Source organism: Coccinella septempunctata, chromosome 6, assembly GCF_907165205.1.
Source record: "Coccinella septempunctata chromosome 6, icCocSept1.1, whole genome shotgun sequence".
Lineage (NCBI taxonomy): Eukaryota > Metazoa > Arthropoda > Insecta > Coleoptera > Coccinellidae > Coccinella > Coccinella septempunctata.
In genome coordinates, this window is record NC_058194.1 from 23,139,794 (window position 1) to 23,153,683 (window position 13,890).

The following is a 13,890-nucleotide window of genomic DNA, read 5'->3' on the forward strand; positions in this document are numbered from 1 at the left end:
CGGGATAGAGAATGAACTGTTCGATGGCGTTTGCCTGGTACATCAAAGCAATGTTTTCGATAATTATATCCTGGTTTCGGAAGTACCACGGAACTTAATCAAACGGTTTTCAACTTGAAACTGAATCCGATGTAGACAACTTCATTAGTGCAGGAGTTTCGGCGGTTTCCGTACCAGGAAATGTCGGACCCTACCCCAGTTAATAAAAAAAAAGTGGATTCATTCTTATATTGCATTTATACCACACTGTTGAGGTGTGTTATTCTTGTTACTAGTGGGATCATCCATCTTGTGAATGATGACCTATACGTGTCTATGATTCTGATTCAAAGTCTTTTTTCGTCCATGTTTTATGCGTTTCTACATCATAGACAGTTGACATCATATAAAAGAGAATATTTTCTTGTAATGAAAACTTTTGTCTACGAAAGCAAAGCTATCTTCAGCAGGAGGAGATACAGACTATTTATTTTCTTGCTTCTGCTGTTTGAATGAAAATTTTTCATTACTCACAGATTATTGAATCTAAGCAAATAATTGTGAACATGTAAATCAAACTAATTAGTGCATAAAAATATGCATAGCCTGGTAGCTCAAAAATCATTTATTTATGCAATCAATATCTAATGTGAAGAAACAGTATTCTTTGGACTGGGTTCAGCAAAGTGAAAAATGAGATTGTAGATCTTTGATCGAGACATCTAACAACACAAAGTCATAGAAATACCAAACGACAAAGTTTTGATAGCTCCCCCAGGGTGCATAGAACTGGACCAAGTTATTTGACAATATACTTTTATTCAGTTTATAATCAAAACGTAGATGTATAATTCACCACGTAAAGGTTTGAAGTTTTTTAAAAAGAAATAGAATAGAAACGCTTTATGTTCTTCGTGGACTTGGGTAAAACTATATAACTATTGTAATAATTCACATTGCAAATCATTCACCTTATTCTCATTCTATGTTTCACCCAGTTTCCAATGTAAACACGCCATTCAACTTCTAAACACGTTATTTTCGAACACTGATCGTGTGCAGAAGTGAAAATTCTGCAATATATCACCGCAGCCCCCTTTCGTTCGATAATAAATGAATACTGAATGGAGTGCACAGGTTCGAGAGAATACCGAAGAGGATAAATGAATTCTTCCATTCGGAAGTAATCTACCACACCTACCCATGAATATTTCCGCAGGAATATATGCTATCCTGTTGGAAAAAACGCCCACGTAAAAATCGACACTTTAACTGGCCACTTTATATTCAGTGGTCGTTTTCGGATATCGCCTGGTGGTAGACCTCGTGCAACAAATCTTACCTTATCGCGTCCAGACTGCGCTGCCGCAAACGTCCCGCTTTTTTTGTGGGCTCTGGAACATAACTCTATGCTGGTATGTTTATTTAACCCTAATGGACGCATACAGCATCCAGGAATACTGTGCTGTTTGAATCTACACCATTTCCAAATGTATTTCAGAAATCGTCAATTTTATTTCAGAAATCGTCAATTGTATTTCAGATTAGTCAATTCGATTTCAGAAAGCGTCAATTGTATTTCAGATTAGTCAATTCGATTTCAGAAAGTGTCAATTGTATTTCAGATTAGTCAATTCAATTTCAGAAAGCATCAATTGTATTTCAGATTAGTCAATTCAATTTCAGAAAATATCAATTGCATTTCAGAAAACATCACTTGTAATTCAGATCAGTCAATTTAATTTCAGAAATCGTCAATTGTATTTCGGAAATCCTAATTCGAAATTACACACATTTCATATAGGTTACAGAAATGGTTATTGGAAATACGGTTTATTCTCTTGAATCCTGAGATCAGACTGAAAGTGAGATAACTGTGATATTTGGAAATTCGGTTTAATGTAATGTAAAAAACATTACTGAAGTTCTTTGAAAAACCGTTAGATCTTTTTTTGGAAGACATTTTAGGGGTTCGTGATTTCGTGAATGAGTCATATGGAGCATGGAGGGATTGCTTCTGGTAGTTATTGATGGTAATCTTCACAAATTGAACGAAGAAACGAACGAATAATAAGATTAAAGCAGTTCCTACATTCAATCATGAACACAATTATTGAAAAGAGAAATAACGCAACAGTATAGGCCTTCTTCAGCTGCTCGCGTAACGCGTGAATTCAGTATCATTGACATCAGATTCCATGAGTTCAGTGTTTTAACAGTGATTGCGGGAATTTGGACAAAATGTATCTCTTTTTTCAAATCTTCATTGAAAGCTTGCCAACGTTCTGAAGAAAATTTCTCTTTTTCAACTCACACTTTTTCACATTTCTATGTAATTTGAATGATATTCGTACTTTCTGAATCATAAATGACCGTTTCTGAAATACATATACTTCAATCTGAATTACAATTGACGATTTCTGAAATTCAATTGACTAATCTGAATTACATTTGATGTTTTCTGAAATTGAATTGACTAATCTGAAATACAATTGACGCTTTCTGAAATTGAATTGACTAATCTGAAATACAATTGACGCTTTCTGAAATCGAATTGACTAATCTGAAATACAGTTGACGATTTCTGAAATACACTTGGAAAAGGTGTAGAGTGTATCTGTCGCGTGTATAGTATAACTTAGACCCTATCACACTCCTTGACATATTGATATAAAAATTTCTTTATCCTCTTTTCATTTCGAAATGATATCTGAAACAAAGAAACAGAGCAGCAAACGAGGAAGAAATGTGAATAATAAAGCAATCATAAAAACCTATTCGAAGACTTTATAATGAATGAAGAAAAAAATAAATAATCATAGGTACATAACTTGTCCTTCAATTACACTGGGAGGAACATCATCTCTGCGTCAAAAATCTTCCGCTGATCTTGGTGGAGGATCAACCTCGTCGTTAGAAATGCCTTCAGTAGGTACTCAAATTAATAATAGCCAAATCTTGCTCTTTTTTGACTGGGATGGTCTTTCGACCAGGTTTAGTCTTCCAAGTGATGTTTCCTCTGTTCTTCAGTTGTTCGAGGAACGCTAAGGACCCTTATGTTGGGGAATCATCTACCATAGATATACCAGTGGTTATTCAGTAGAAAATTGATAAAATGAGAAAAAAATTCAAAAAACCTCTGACACTTTATTGAAAATAAGAGAAACACTTTATCTCCGGATGACTGAACAAATCTTTTCTTTCGTCCCATTATCGGTATCGATTCTTCGACACGGTTCACTCAATTTCTTCCATCCATTTAATAATTTATAGTTTGCTGTTGTGTATGACTGAAAATTAAAACAACTGGCAATATGTACGCAGTATGACTATTGAATGTAGAACCCTAAACAGATCCTTACTCCACATTTCATTGAAATAAATCCAACTTCGTTTAATGGTAATTTGGTAATTTTTGTCAAATGGCTCATTCCCATGAGTTGTGCCTTCGAACTACGATAATTTGGCTATATGGAGTTATCAAATGTAAACAGCCACTATGATTAGTATTTAGATCATTCACTACCGACCATAACATTTGGTGCTGTTATCGAAACGACGATAACATTGTCGAAGGCTGGTGAGGCATAATTTCCCCTCAGATCGTGTATGGGACCTCTCAATATACTGCTACAACGTGGTCGGAATAATGATGAAGATACGTTTATTGGGGAAAAACGAACAACGATCTGTTATGTCCAGAGTGGTCACTTGATTTAGATGACACTGAGGGCGCTCAGGATTGTTTTTCGATTGTGTTGTGTTTTCTGATTCAGTGGTTTTCCGTGGAATGCTATATTGATTGATAAACTTTGCCAATTATATTTGTCACGCGAATTTTCACGCTTCAATTGATTGCGAATAAATTTTTAAAGCTTGATAGGTAGGCATTGGCATATATGGACCTAAACTGAGGATCTCTAAAGCCCTGTGAGGTGAACCTTCTTTTTTACAGACCGAGACAATGACTGTTTATGTCTCAGGAGTGTCTTAAAATGAACCTCAAAGGTGCGCATATTTATATCACCACGGACAGCCAGGCCACGCTGAGGTCTCTGAAATCACACTGCCCTAGATCTCTGCTGACATAGGAGTGCCGTAATACCAGAGACTGGCCAGAGACAACAAAGTGACTCTACTATGGTACCAGGGCACTGTGGTGTTGAAGGAAACGAGAAAGCCGATGAACTTGCAAAAAGAGCATCAAGGTAAATACGTGCTGGACCTGAGCCTTTTTGTGGGCTTGGAAAATACCAATACAAGGCAGCCGTCCAACAATGGGAGTTTAACAACAGATTAAAAATCTGGAGAAACACTCCTGGATTTACTCAGTTAAAGAAATTCGTAATGATTTCACCGTCCTACACCAGAAAACTGCTAAAGCTGTCACGAGCTGAGCTTCGGGTGATGGTTTGACTGCTGACAGGGCACTGTCGGTACAAATATTTTTTGTACCGTATGGAAAAGTCAGCAGATAAGATTTGTAGACTCTGTGGATCAGAAGCAGAAACAGCTGAATACATGGTATGCAAGTGTCCAGAGCTGGCGGGCCTAAGAACTACTCATATGGGGAAACCGGTCCTGGATACTCATGAGGTAACGGCTAAGGCCTCTAAGGATGTTGTCAGCTTTATCAACACCATTGACGACCTCCTTGGGTTCCCATAAATGAGTAGGGTATAGAACAAATGATCTACATGGTCGCAGTTCCCGAAAAGCTAATAGTGCTACAACGACCCCGGTTCAAATAATAATAATAATAATCATAGGTTGACAATGTGTGTATATTTCGTTATCGAGAGGATGTCTTTCGATTATTTTCCATTCAGATATTATTATTTGAACCGGAGTCCCTGTAGCTTTATTAGCCTTTCGGGAACCCAAGGAGGTCGTCAATGGTGTTGATAAAACCGATAACATCTTTAGAGGCCTTGGCCATTACCTCGTGAGTATCCAGGACCCATATGAGTGGTTCTTAGGTCCGCCAGCTTTGGACACTTGCATACCATGTGTTCAGCTGTTTCTGCTTCTGATCCACAGAGCCTATCTCATCTGCTGACTTAGCGGTACGGTGCAAATGGTATTTCCCAGCCCACAGAAAGACTCAGATCCAAAAGGTGTTAACCTTGATGCTCTTTCATCGGCTTTTTCATTTCCTTCAACACCACAATGCTCTGGTACCCATACTAGGGTCACTTTATTGCCTCTGGCCAGTTGCTTTATGGTATAACGACATTCCCATGTCATCAGATTCCCTAGCAGTGTGATTCCAGGACCTCAGCAGGGCCTGGCTGTCCGTGATGATATATAGATATGCGTCCCTTTGAGGTTCATTTCCAGACACTCCTGAGGGAATACGTAAACAGCCAGTGTTGCGGTCTGTGCAATAGAGGGTTCACTTCCCAGGGCAGTTGCCAAACTTTTCCACCAAAAATGTAATTTCTCAGTTGACAGGGGTACAAATGGCCTAGAAGTATTAACTGGAATAATTTAACCTTGATTCATGTCTGGGAGATTCCTAAAAATATCGGAATCGTAATATCAAGAATTTGATAAAACCCAATCCTAGTTTTTTAACTCATCTATCCAAAGACCACTGGAGAGCTGACGAAAGTTGACATCGAAGTGTGATAGGTATGGAAAGTCGTAAGTCTCTCTTTACACTTTGAGGTGAAATAGCAAAACAAGATCAGTGAGTCGTAGACTCTTATATAAAGTGGAGAATATTGCTCCTATTTACTTTGATCGCACTGAAAAGCGAATGCTCCCGTTAATTGCCCTAAATGATCCATACCCTGAATCGATTTTCCCCGAACTGCACACTCCATCTAGTATATCTGAGGGAGTCCCACTTCAAATCGTCTGGAGTACACGACCCGAAAATGAAATCGATCTCGATTAACATCTGACATGCACGAAAGTGGGTCGAATTTCGAAATCCCCCGAGGAAATAAGGATACAGTCAGTTTGGTCACAATTCAATTATAGACAGCCGTGAGAGTGACGTCCTTCTATTTCCCGTCGAATCAAGCCGAACGTCAGGCTCTTGTCACTTCGAAATCCCGCGTGCATACAGGTAGTAAATTCGTCGAGTCTGCACAGTCAGTCACGTTCTATCAAAATTGGAGCGCTAACGAGAGTTTAATAACGGTACTTAATTAGGTTGCCCGCTAAACTGAAGGGTTATGACAAGAATTAGGCGGGGGAATCAACCTATTTCTAGCGCACCCCCGAGCCCTGGAACGTCTCACAAGACGGGAACGCAATTCGTTCAAATTTGTTTTGCTAATCGACGAAAGTCAACTTGAAATGGAGATCGTTCTCCCTTTCGTTTCCTAGCTTCTCTTTGTGGCCCCCCCGTAATTATCTCCCTATCGTCGAGGACTGCGTTCGTTCTCTCACAGGTTGGAGAATTCCGATGAGAATTCGTTCGAATCATTACCTCCGTTTTCTTCGTGTAAGGCCTGTTCAATTACGTTTCATTGATTAAAAGATTTCCGCTGTTCAAGATTCCGAATAAAATCAGGATATGATAACGACACAAACAACTGAACAGAGACGATGAAGAGCTCTTATAACAACTAAGAATATATCTCCAATAATTTTTCAGTGATCCCCACTTGACACAACTGAAATACTCACGAGAATGACGCGAAAGCATAGAAGTATTTCTTTTTTTCTCAACTTTTCCAAAATCTGTTAGTTTTTCTGTAGTAGGTATCCCGTGATCTTACTTCTTCAAAATCTCTTTGGTCCTTCTTCTAAGTCCGAGTCCATTCCAGATCACTTTCCTCCTCTTCACTGACTATCTTTCCCGAAGTACTTTTTCTCCCCGATCCTTCTCTCCCACGTTATGGGTGGTTCCAGACGCTCCTAGACAAAAATTTCCAGACTTCGCAACTGAATAACATGAATCAACTCCTTCAGCTCTTATCATACAAACCTATTACCTTCCTGTCTCAAACACTCTAAAGGGTCTAAATTATAATATATCCTTATAAAACGGAAGTTTTCTCAACAACTTCTGTATGCAACAATGTAAAATCGACCGGTAAATTGTCCAAATTAGCCACATTATTTCATAATTCCGTTCTCCCGCCCACATTTTTTTTTGAAAAGAAATCACCATTCACCCCATTTTCGTTCCACGCTCGACCCGACTACCTCACAAGATTAAGGTTGTTTGAACTGTCCACCTTCGAGGACCGGCGTACCAGGGGTGACATGTTGGTGACGTTTAGAGCGGTGCACAATTTTTTTGGCGTGGATCTTCGGCACTTGTTCGCGTTGAATAATAATAGTCTTCGTGGCCACAACTACAGGTTGGCCAAGGAGCCATTCAGGACCACTTGCCGGATGAATTTTCTCTCCAACAGAGTCTTCAATGTTTGGAATCATGTGCCGGGAGGTGGTAGGTGCAACATCTGTGAACGGGTTTAAAAACGGGTATGATCGGTGGATGGAGAGATTTTCCTGTGCGGGTTGAGAGTTAATTGTTTTTTTGTTTTTTTTTTTCTTTCTTTCTCACTTTAGTTTCATCATATTTAGGTGTAGGCTACTAGTTTATAAGCAGAATACTTTTTTTTCGCTGTTTTTTGAGTGTATAGGTGTTTAGCTCCACTTTTATTGTAATATAATAATAATAATAATAATAATAATAATAAATTTTTACGCAACTATTCATTCACATACTGTATGAAAAGAAATTTGAATGAAAATCGTGGGCAAGATACTGTTATGGTTTACGTTACCCCAATATAATATTGTTTAGTTCAGTTTGTTCAATGAGTATTAGTAATTAGAAGAAATTTTTGTTAATTTACAAGACATGTATTCATCATATATTGATAAATTGTCAATAAATGGTTGAAAGTTTTTTTAATTTCTCGTTTTTTCGAATACTGAATAACCACTTCGAATAAGTTTGGATGAAAGCTTTATTATTCATTTTTTTCTCGTTTTCTGCTCTGTTTCTTTGTTTCAGATATATTATTTTGAAATGGGAGGGGGATAAGGCAATGGATAGGAAGCCCTTCAGTATTAAAACTTTATTCTGTGAACAAATTTGACATCACTACACTACTCACGCTCGCTTCGCTCGAGTCCGCAAGGCCCTACAGACCCCCAATAATTGTGATACCACCTCCTATTTTCTACCTAATATATGTTCCTTATTCTTTTATACTATATTAAAATAGTAAGCCCGTATATCTACATTTATTAGTAGATTACTGATTACTGATTGCTGGGTGTGTTGGACGGATAAACCAAACCTGCCACTGTGGCCAAGCTGTATATTGTAGCACACAGGCAAGCTCGTAGAACTAGATCTCTCCCTCTAGTACCATCCTGCTCAAGATGGAGATGATGTCGCAGAGGGAGTGATTCTTGAGTTCCTCTATGACCATCTTCGGAGAACCGAATACTCCATATCTGACCCTGTCTGCCGCCGGGCAGTCACAGAAGGTAAGGTTTCGTCCTCCTCTAAACAGAGTCTGCAGAGCGGGTCATTGACGATGCTAAGATTTTTAAGATGGGCTCTGAGTCTACAATGCCCTGTGAAAGCCGCCATTATAGATCTGAAATTTGTTCTTGAAAATCCTAGCCAACGACTGGGAAGCACTGAAAGAGCCCTGTGCGAGTGACGCAGTCCAGGACGGTTGCACCAATACTCCAAGACCTTTTGCCTTATCCAGCTGTTGTTCCGTTTCCTGATTAAGGAATTAGAAATTCCTATACTCGGTTCTGGTCCAATAAGTGCTGATGTTGCGCCTTCTCTATCTAGAGCATTCGATACTTCGTTGCCTCTAAAGCCAGAGTGTCCAGGTACCCAAATCAGTTACAGTCTGTTTAAACTTCCCAATTTGGAGAGTTTAGATCTCCATTCAAATACCTGTGCCGAGTTGCATTTGTCTGCTGCGAAAGATTTAATCGCAGCTTGACTATCCGTTAGGATTTTTATTGACCTACCCGCCCAACCAATGTTAAGCAAATAATATTAGTAGATTAGTATAAGCCGTAGATCTACCTTTATTTGTAGATTAGTATGGCCAGGAGATACGCCTATGCGGACAGAGAAATCTTTATTGGTAGATCAGTATAGCCAAGAGATCCACGTTTTGAGTAGCTATGCTGAGAAATTCGGCTATGTTGACAGCTCGGGCTTTGATTATGGATTAAAAGAATAAGTTACCTTTTACTTTTATAAGCCTGAAAGATATTTTAAAAGCATTCGAAAATATTCAAAACGCAAATGAGTTATAATTATTTTACGTATTCGTTTTCTGAGGTTTCTGATGGAAACGGCAGAGAAAATTATCCAAAGGATGAGATATTTAATTAATTCGAACGATCCTACTGCCTCATGGTAATTAGCGTACATTCATCTCAGCAAATAATTCAACCCGAAACTGGAACATGTTTGATCAAATGAAAAAACTCATTCCACGTCACGTTTCCCTCAGAGGTGACTTTCCCGTCCGAATCAGACAGAGATCCATGGGGATAGATAAATGCAAAATTCAGGATGTCCTTTAATCGGGACCCAAAACGGCTTGATAAATTTATTCGAGAGTTGGATAGAGTGGCCCGGTGTGTTAACAGCAGGGCGGACGTTAATTGAAGTAAATAGCGAGACATCTGCCGAACGGGGGCATGAACCGCATTGTGCCGTCGAAACCGCGAAAGGTAAATTAGATTGGATGACTTCGACCTGCCTTCTCCCGTGCTTTAGGAAATGTGTCAAAAAGTATCGGGAATCGGTCTAGGAAATATATGTTTATTCGAAATTTCATCGACTTCATAGTAAATGCAGCAAATTATCCTCTTTCGACTTCAATCGAGCAGCAATATGTTTTGCGGCAGCCATTCATTGGCGACAATTTTATGTTATCCAGAATCGTCAACGATTCTTTGAAATGCATGGCATTGACCGAATGGATTGGCCTGCTGCATCTTCAGACCAAAATTGTATAGCACATATCTGGTCTGCAATGTCACAGCAATTATGCCGCTTTCCTGACCCACTACTTACATTGTAACGTATCGCCAATGTTTTGACGGCTATTTGGCAAAATATTCCTCAAACTTTCATTGATAACCTCAATGACACAACGCCGAATAGAGTGGGAATATTACGAAGAACTAGAGGAAGCCCCACCTGATATTACACCTTGATTTCAAAATGTCTGAAACCTGTAGACTTTCTTAAACCTGTAGAATCTACCAGGTAGAATATTAATTATTTTCATTTCTCTACAATGTTTTGACTCTAAAATTCTAAGAAAAAATTGCGACATGATTCATTTATAATTGATTCACCATCACCATAGACCTCTCTAGAATTAACTTCAAATATGCAACAAAATTACCTATTATACAATAGGATGAAAAGATGGAAGAGTCGCTCAGTGAAGGCAATTATTACAAAAAACAGCATTGGAGGAGCCCCTAAAGGATGAACAAGGATTTTATTTTTTTTAATCGACAAACAAGCTAAGGCGTGCTTCAACACAATTTTTATTAAATAGGGAAGAATCTTATAAGCGAAGCAGAGTAAAATTGATGGAACCAGATGGAATTGATTTGGTGTAACAATACCATAGATGTTCGAATAAACTGAATCAAACAAGCTATGAAAGTTATTCAGACATTATGTCATTTTGTGAAGAAGATATTTAATTATGTTCGGTACTATGTTGAAAGGTCCGGAAACGTCCTAATATCGTGGAAACCTGATGTAAATCTCAAAAGGTAATCACGGATTGCAGAAGAAGACTTCCGAACGAGCGATTACTACTCCACCTTAATTTCCTTCGGAAACCCTGGTGCATTTCGGTATGTTATAGTCAGTAAGTGGTGTAGAGATTTATTGCCCCATTAGGTTTGTGCAAGGGGACTTAGTAACTTCTCTCAGCCGACTAGACGAATGGCAAATCATAGATGCTGTTATCGCCTTCGGTCTAGTTGGGGAGATACGTTTCATTCCAGATAATTCAATTACAGGATCCTACCCCTCGATGTAATTTCGCGAGGACATTTTTACTATCTGAAATTTAATTTGTGGAAGTATCTTGAGTGGACAGGGACTTGAGAGTTTAGCGAAGGACACTGCCAGACATAGAGGGTTCTAGTTTATTGGATCAGTATATCGCGTATGTCTTAAGCTATATCATTAGGTCCGGAAGATACTAGTCGTGCAGACAAGAATACATAAGGATTGATGTCGATTGGGTAGTATTCAGCTTTAAAAAATTGCGAGCATTTTGATCGTAACACCTTGCTCAGCTAATTTTCAGGGTATTGTTTGGGAGGTGGACAACTCTGGCAACGTCATGGAAGTTTTCTTCTATCTATGAAGCGAAACGTCGAGGCTGAACCCAAGTCATGTAGCTCTTCCGCGTGTTGAAAACAACAAGACTAGAAGATACTCTGGTGGATTGTAATTAACCCATCAAGGTTACTACAAGTGATCAAAATGTGTTCAGTAGTTCAACTTGTGCTTCTGCACTACCTACACGCGGACCATCGAGACTAGGTGGACAGGAAAGGACTAAGAATCAGAGGTCTAACTAAGGAAGTTTGTTCTGTGGTAGAAGGTCAAAGCCTCAAAGGACACAGATAGGATAAGTTATTTTTTCCCACTCTCACTCACTAAATAAGAACTGAGGAAAATGACAGGTCTTCTCACAGGACACTGTCCTGTCAATTAACACCTGTGGAACATGGAAAATGTTCCCCTCAACCTGCTTCGCGATCATGAGGCTGTCCAGATAAAAAAGCTACGTCATCTTGGCTCGTGGATCTCAAAACCATAACATGTGGAGGATGTAGCTCCGAGGAAGGTATTGAGACTTTGCTGCCTGATAGAGCTGAACTGCGCTAGGTTGCACATGTATCTGTAGGTCAAGGTGTTTGCGAGGTTTTCATGACCTTATGGCCTCTTTTTATAGTAGGTACCTACCTATATTTTAATCAATCTGGTCTTGACGGATGTTCGTCTAGGTAATGATGAGAACCGAAAGCCAGGAACATGTACCTAGGGTTGACTTGTTTTAGGGTTTCGTCAGTCAAGTTCCTTCATTTCACATTCCGTTCATGGTACCAGACGCATAGGTTTTCCTGGGTGCCAAATATAAAGAAATCCATGATTATTCTCGAGGAAAGAAAAGTAGCTGACTTACCCTTCGAATGTTGGTGTGGGGAGAACAGGGTCAACACTATAATGAAAACTACATGACGCCAACATCTCTTTCCGATAGTAGCTTGGTCTGCGTTAGGAGAAGCATATTTTTTTAATGGCCGCACAGATCTTATTTTTTCACCGTCCAGGGTATGAGATGCAGAGGTTTTCTTGGTCGATCAACATACAGAAGTCCTTGAAAATAATATCATTAAAAAAGGGAGGTAATTAACTTTTTCTGCCTTCAGCAACAAGAATTTTGGTCAAATTTTTTTCTTTATTCTTTCTTGGACTCCTTTAATGTAAAGATATCTTGTGGGGATCTGCCTGATACTTAGTTTAAACATTATATCTTGCCTCGCATTAGCCGCATCATTTCCTAGAATGAATAACTTTCGATATTGCAAATTTGACTTCAACCACAGGGCCAAAGTTCATCCTATTCGGATTTGCGCTGAAAAAAGGCCGTTAGTAAATCACGCGGAGTGGAGGCAAGTTCTTACCTTGACGCTAACTTCCCGCCCTCCGTACTTCCCAAGCGTACGAAAGGGAAATGAACAAGCAGAAAAGCGGTCTTCTTGGTAAGTAACACCGAACCCTCGACGGGGGCGTCTGATTTATCGGTGCATTAGTTTCTCGCAAGTGGCGGCATCTCACGGCTCCGAAAGACAAACTCCCGAATCATCGCTCAGGAATGACTGCCGTCCGGGAAAATTCAATTAGCCGGCTGAGAATTGAAGCAGTAAATTCGTCGGCGACAATCGACAAACAAAAGTGCGAATTTATGTGGAGTGAGGGGTTGGAGGCTTGGCTGAGGCCCAGATGTCTGGAGAAATTACCGTATACATACTTCTAGGATGGGAGGGCAGACGGTGGTTGCGCCTGGAAGATGCTGGAAAGCGTGATGCATTGAATTTTTTATCGTTGTCGCTCTCCTGTTGATTTTGTGGAATTCCGAGGAATTATGAGGACTGTAGGTTTCTTTGTTGTTTTATTAGATCGAGCTTTGCAAAAATGAACTCAATGAATTCACGGATATTCAAGGATATTGTAGATTTGGCCTAGGAATCTATGTGAGTCGCCTTTCTCTCTGTGACCATCCCTACTTTTGAGCATCTCTCAACCAAGACTGAATGCAGGCCATTGAGCCTATTGTTTTCACCGAATAAATTGGGAATAGACTGGGACCTAAAGCCAGAATGCTGAGAGCAACGGGAAAGGATCTCAATAGCCTTAGGGATGAAGGTTGTGAGGTTCCTGCACCTGGGTATACTTTCCTCAAACTAAGTCGCTGCAGGTGCTCATCAGTTTCATTTGTTTTCCAACCCAATCAATGGAAGGCATAGTCAGTATGCCCCATGATCTTTTAATGCTCATTGATCAGATGGCCTATCAAAACAACAGTCATTAAAGTCATTTGGTTCCACTCAAGAACCAAACACTTGTCCATCTTTAACCATTATGACTTTAATCTCAACTTCTTGCCATTTGCAGGATAATCTGAAAAGGATGATCAACTTGTTGTAATTTATTTTATTGATGTATCATACTTTGGAATCTCCAGTAAAGCCATAATTTATTTTATTTATGGTATCATTCTTTGGAGTGTCCAGTAAAGCCATAAATGCTCTACAGTTATATTTTTCTTATCGAAAATGCAATCAACTTTTCTAGGACATTATGCCATCTTGTGCACGAGCCTACTGGTACAATAAATTATTTTCTCGTTT

The 13,890-nt window shown here is 39.3% G+C and overlaps 1 protein-coding gene across 1 annotated transcript in view; it reads left to right on the top strand.

Annotated features, from left to right (window-relative positions):
- Window positions 1-13,890, top strand: part of LOC123314849 — a 358,596-nt gene that overhangs the window by 145,106 nt on the left and 199,600 nt on the right. The gene's annotated exons all lie outside the window — the stretch shown is intronic.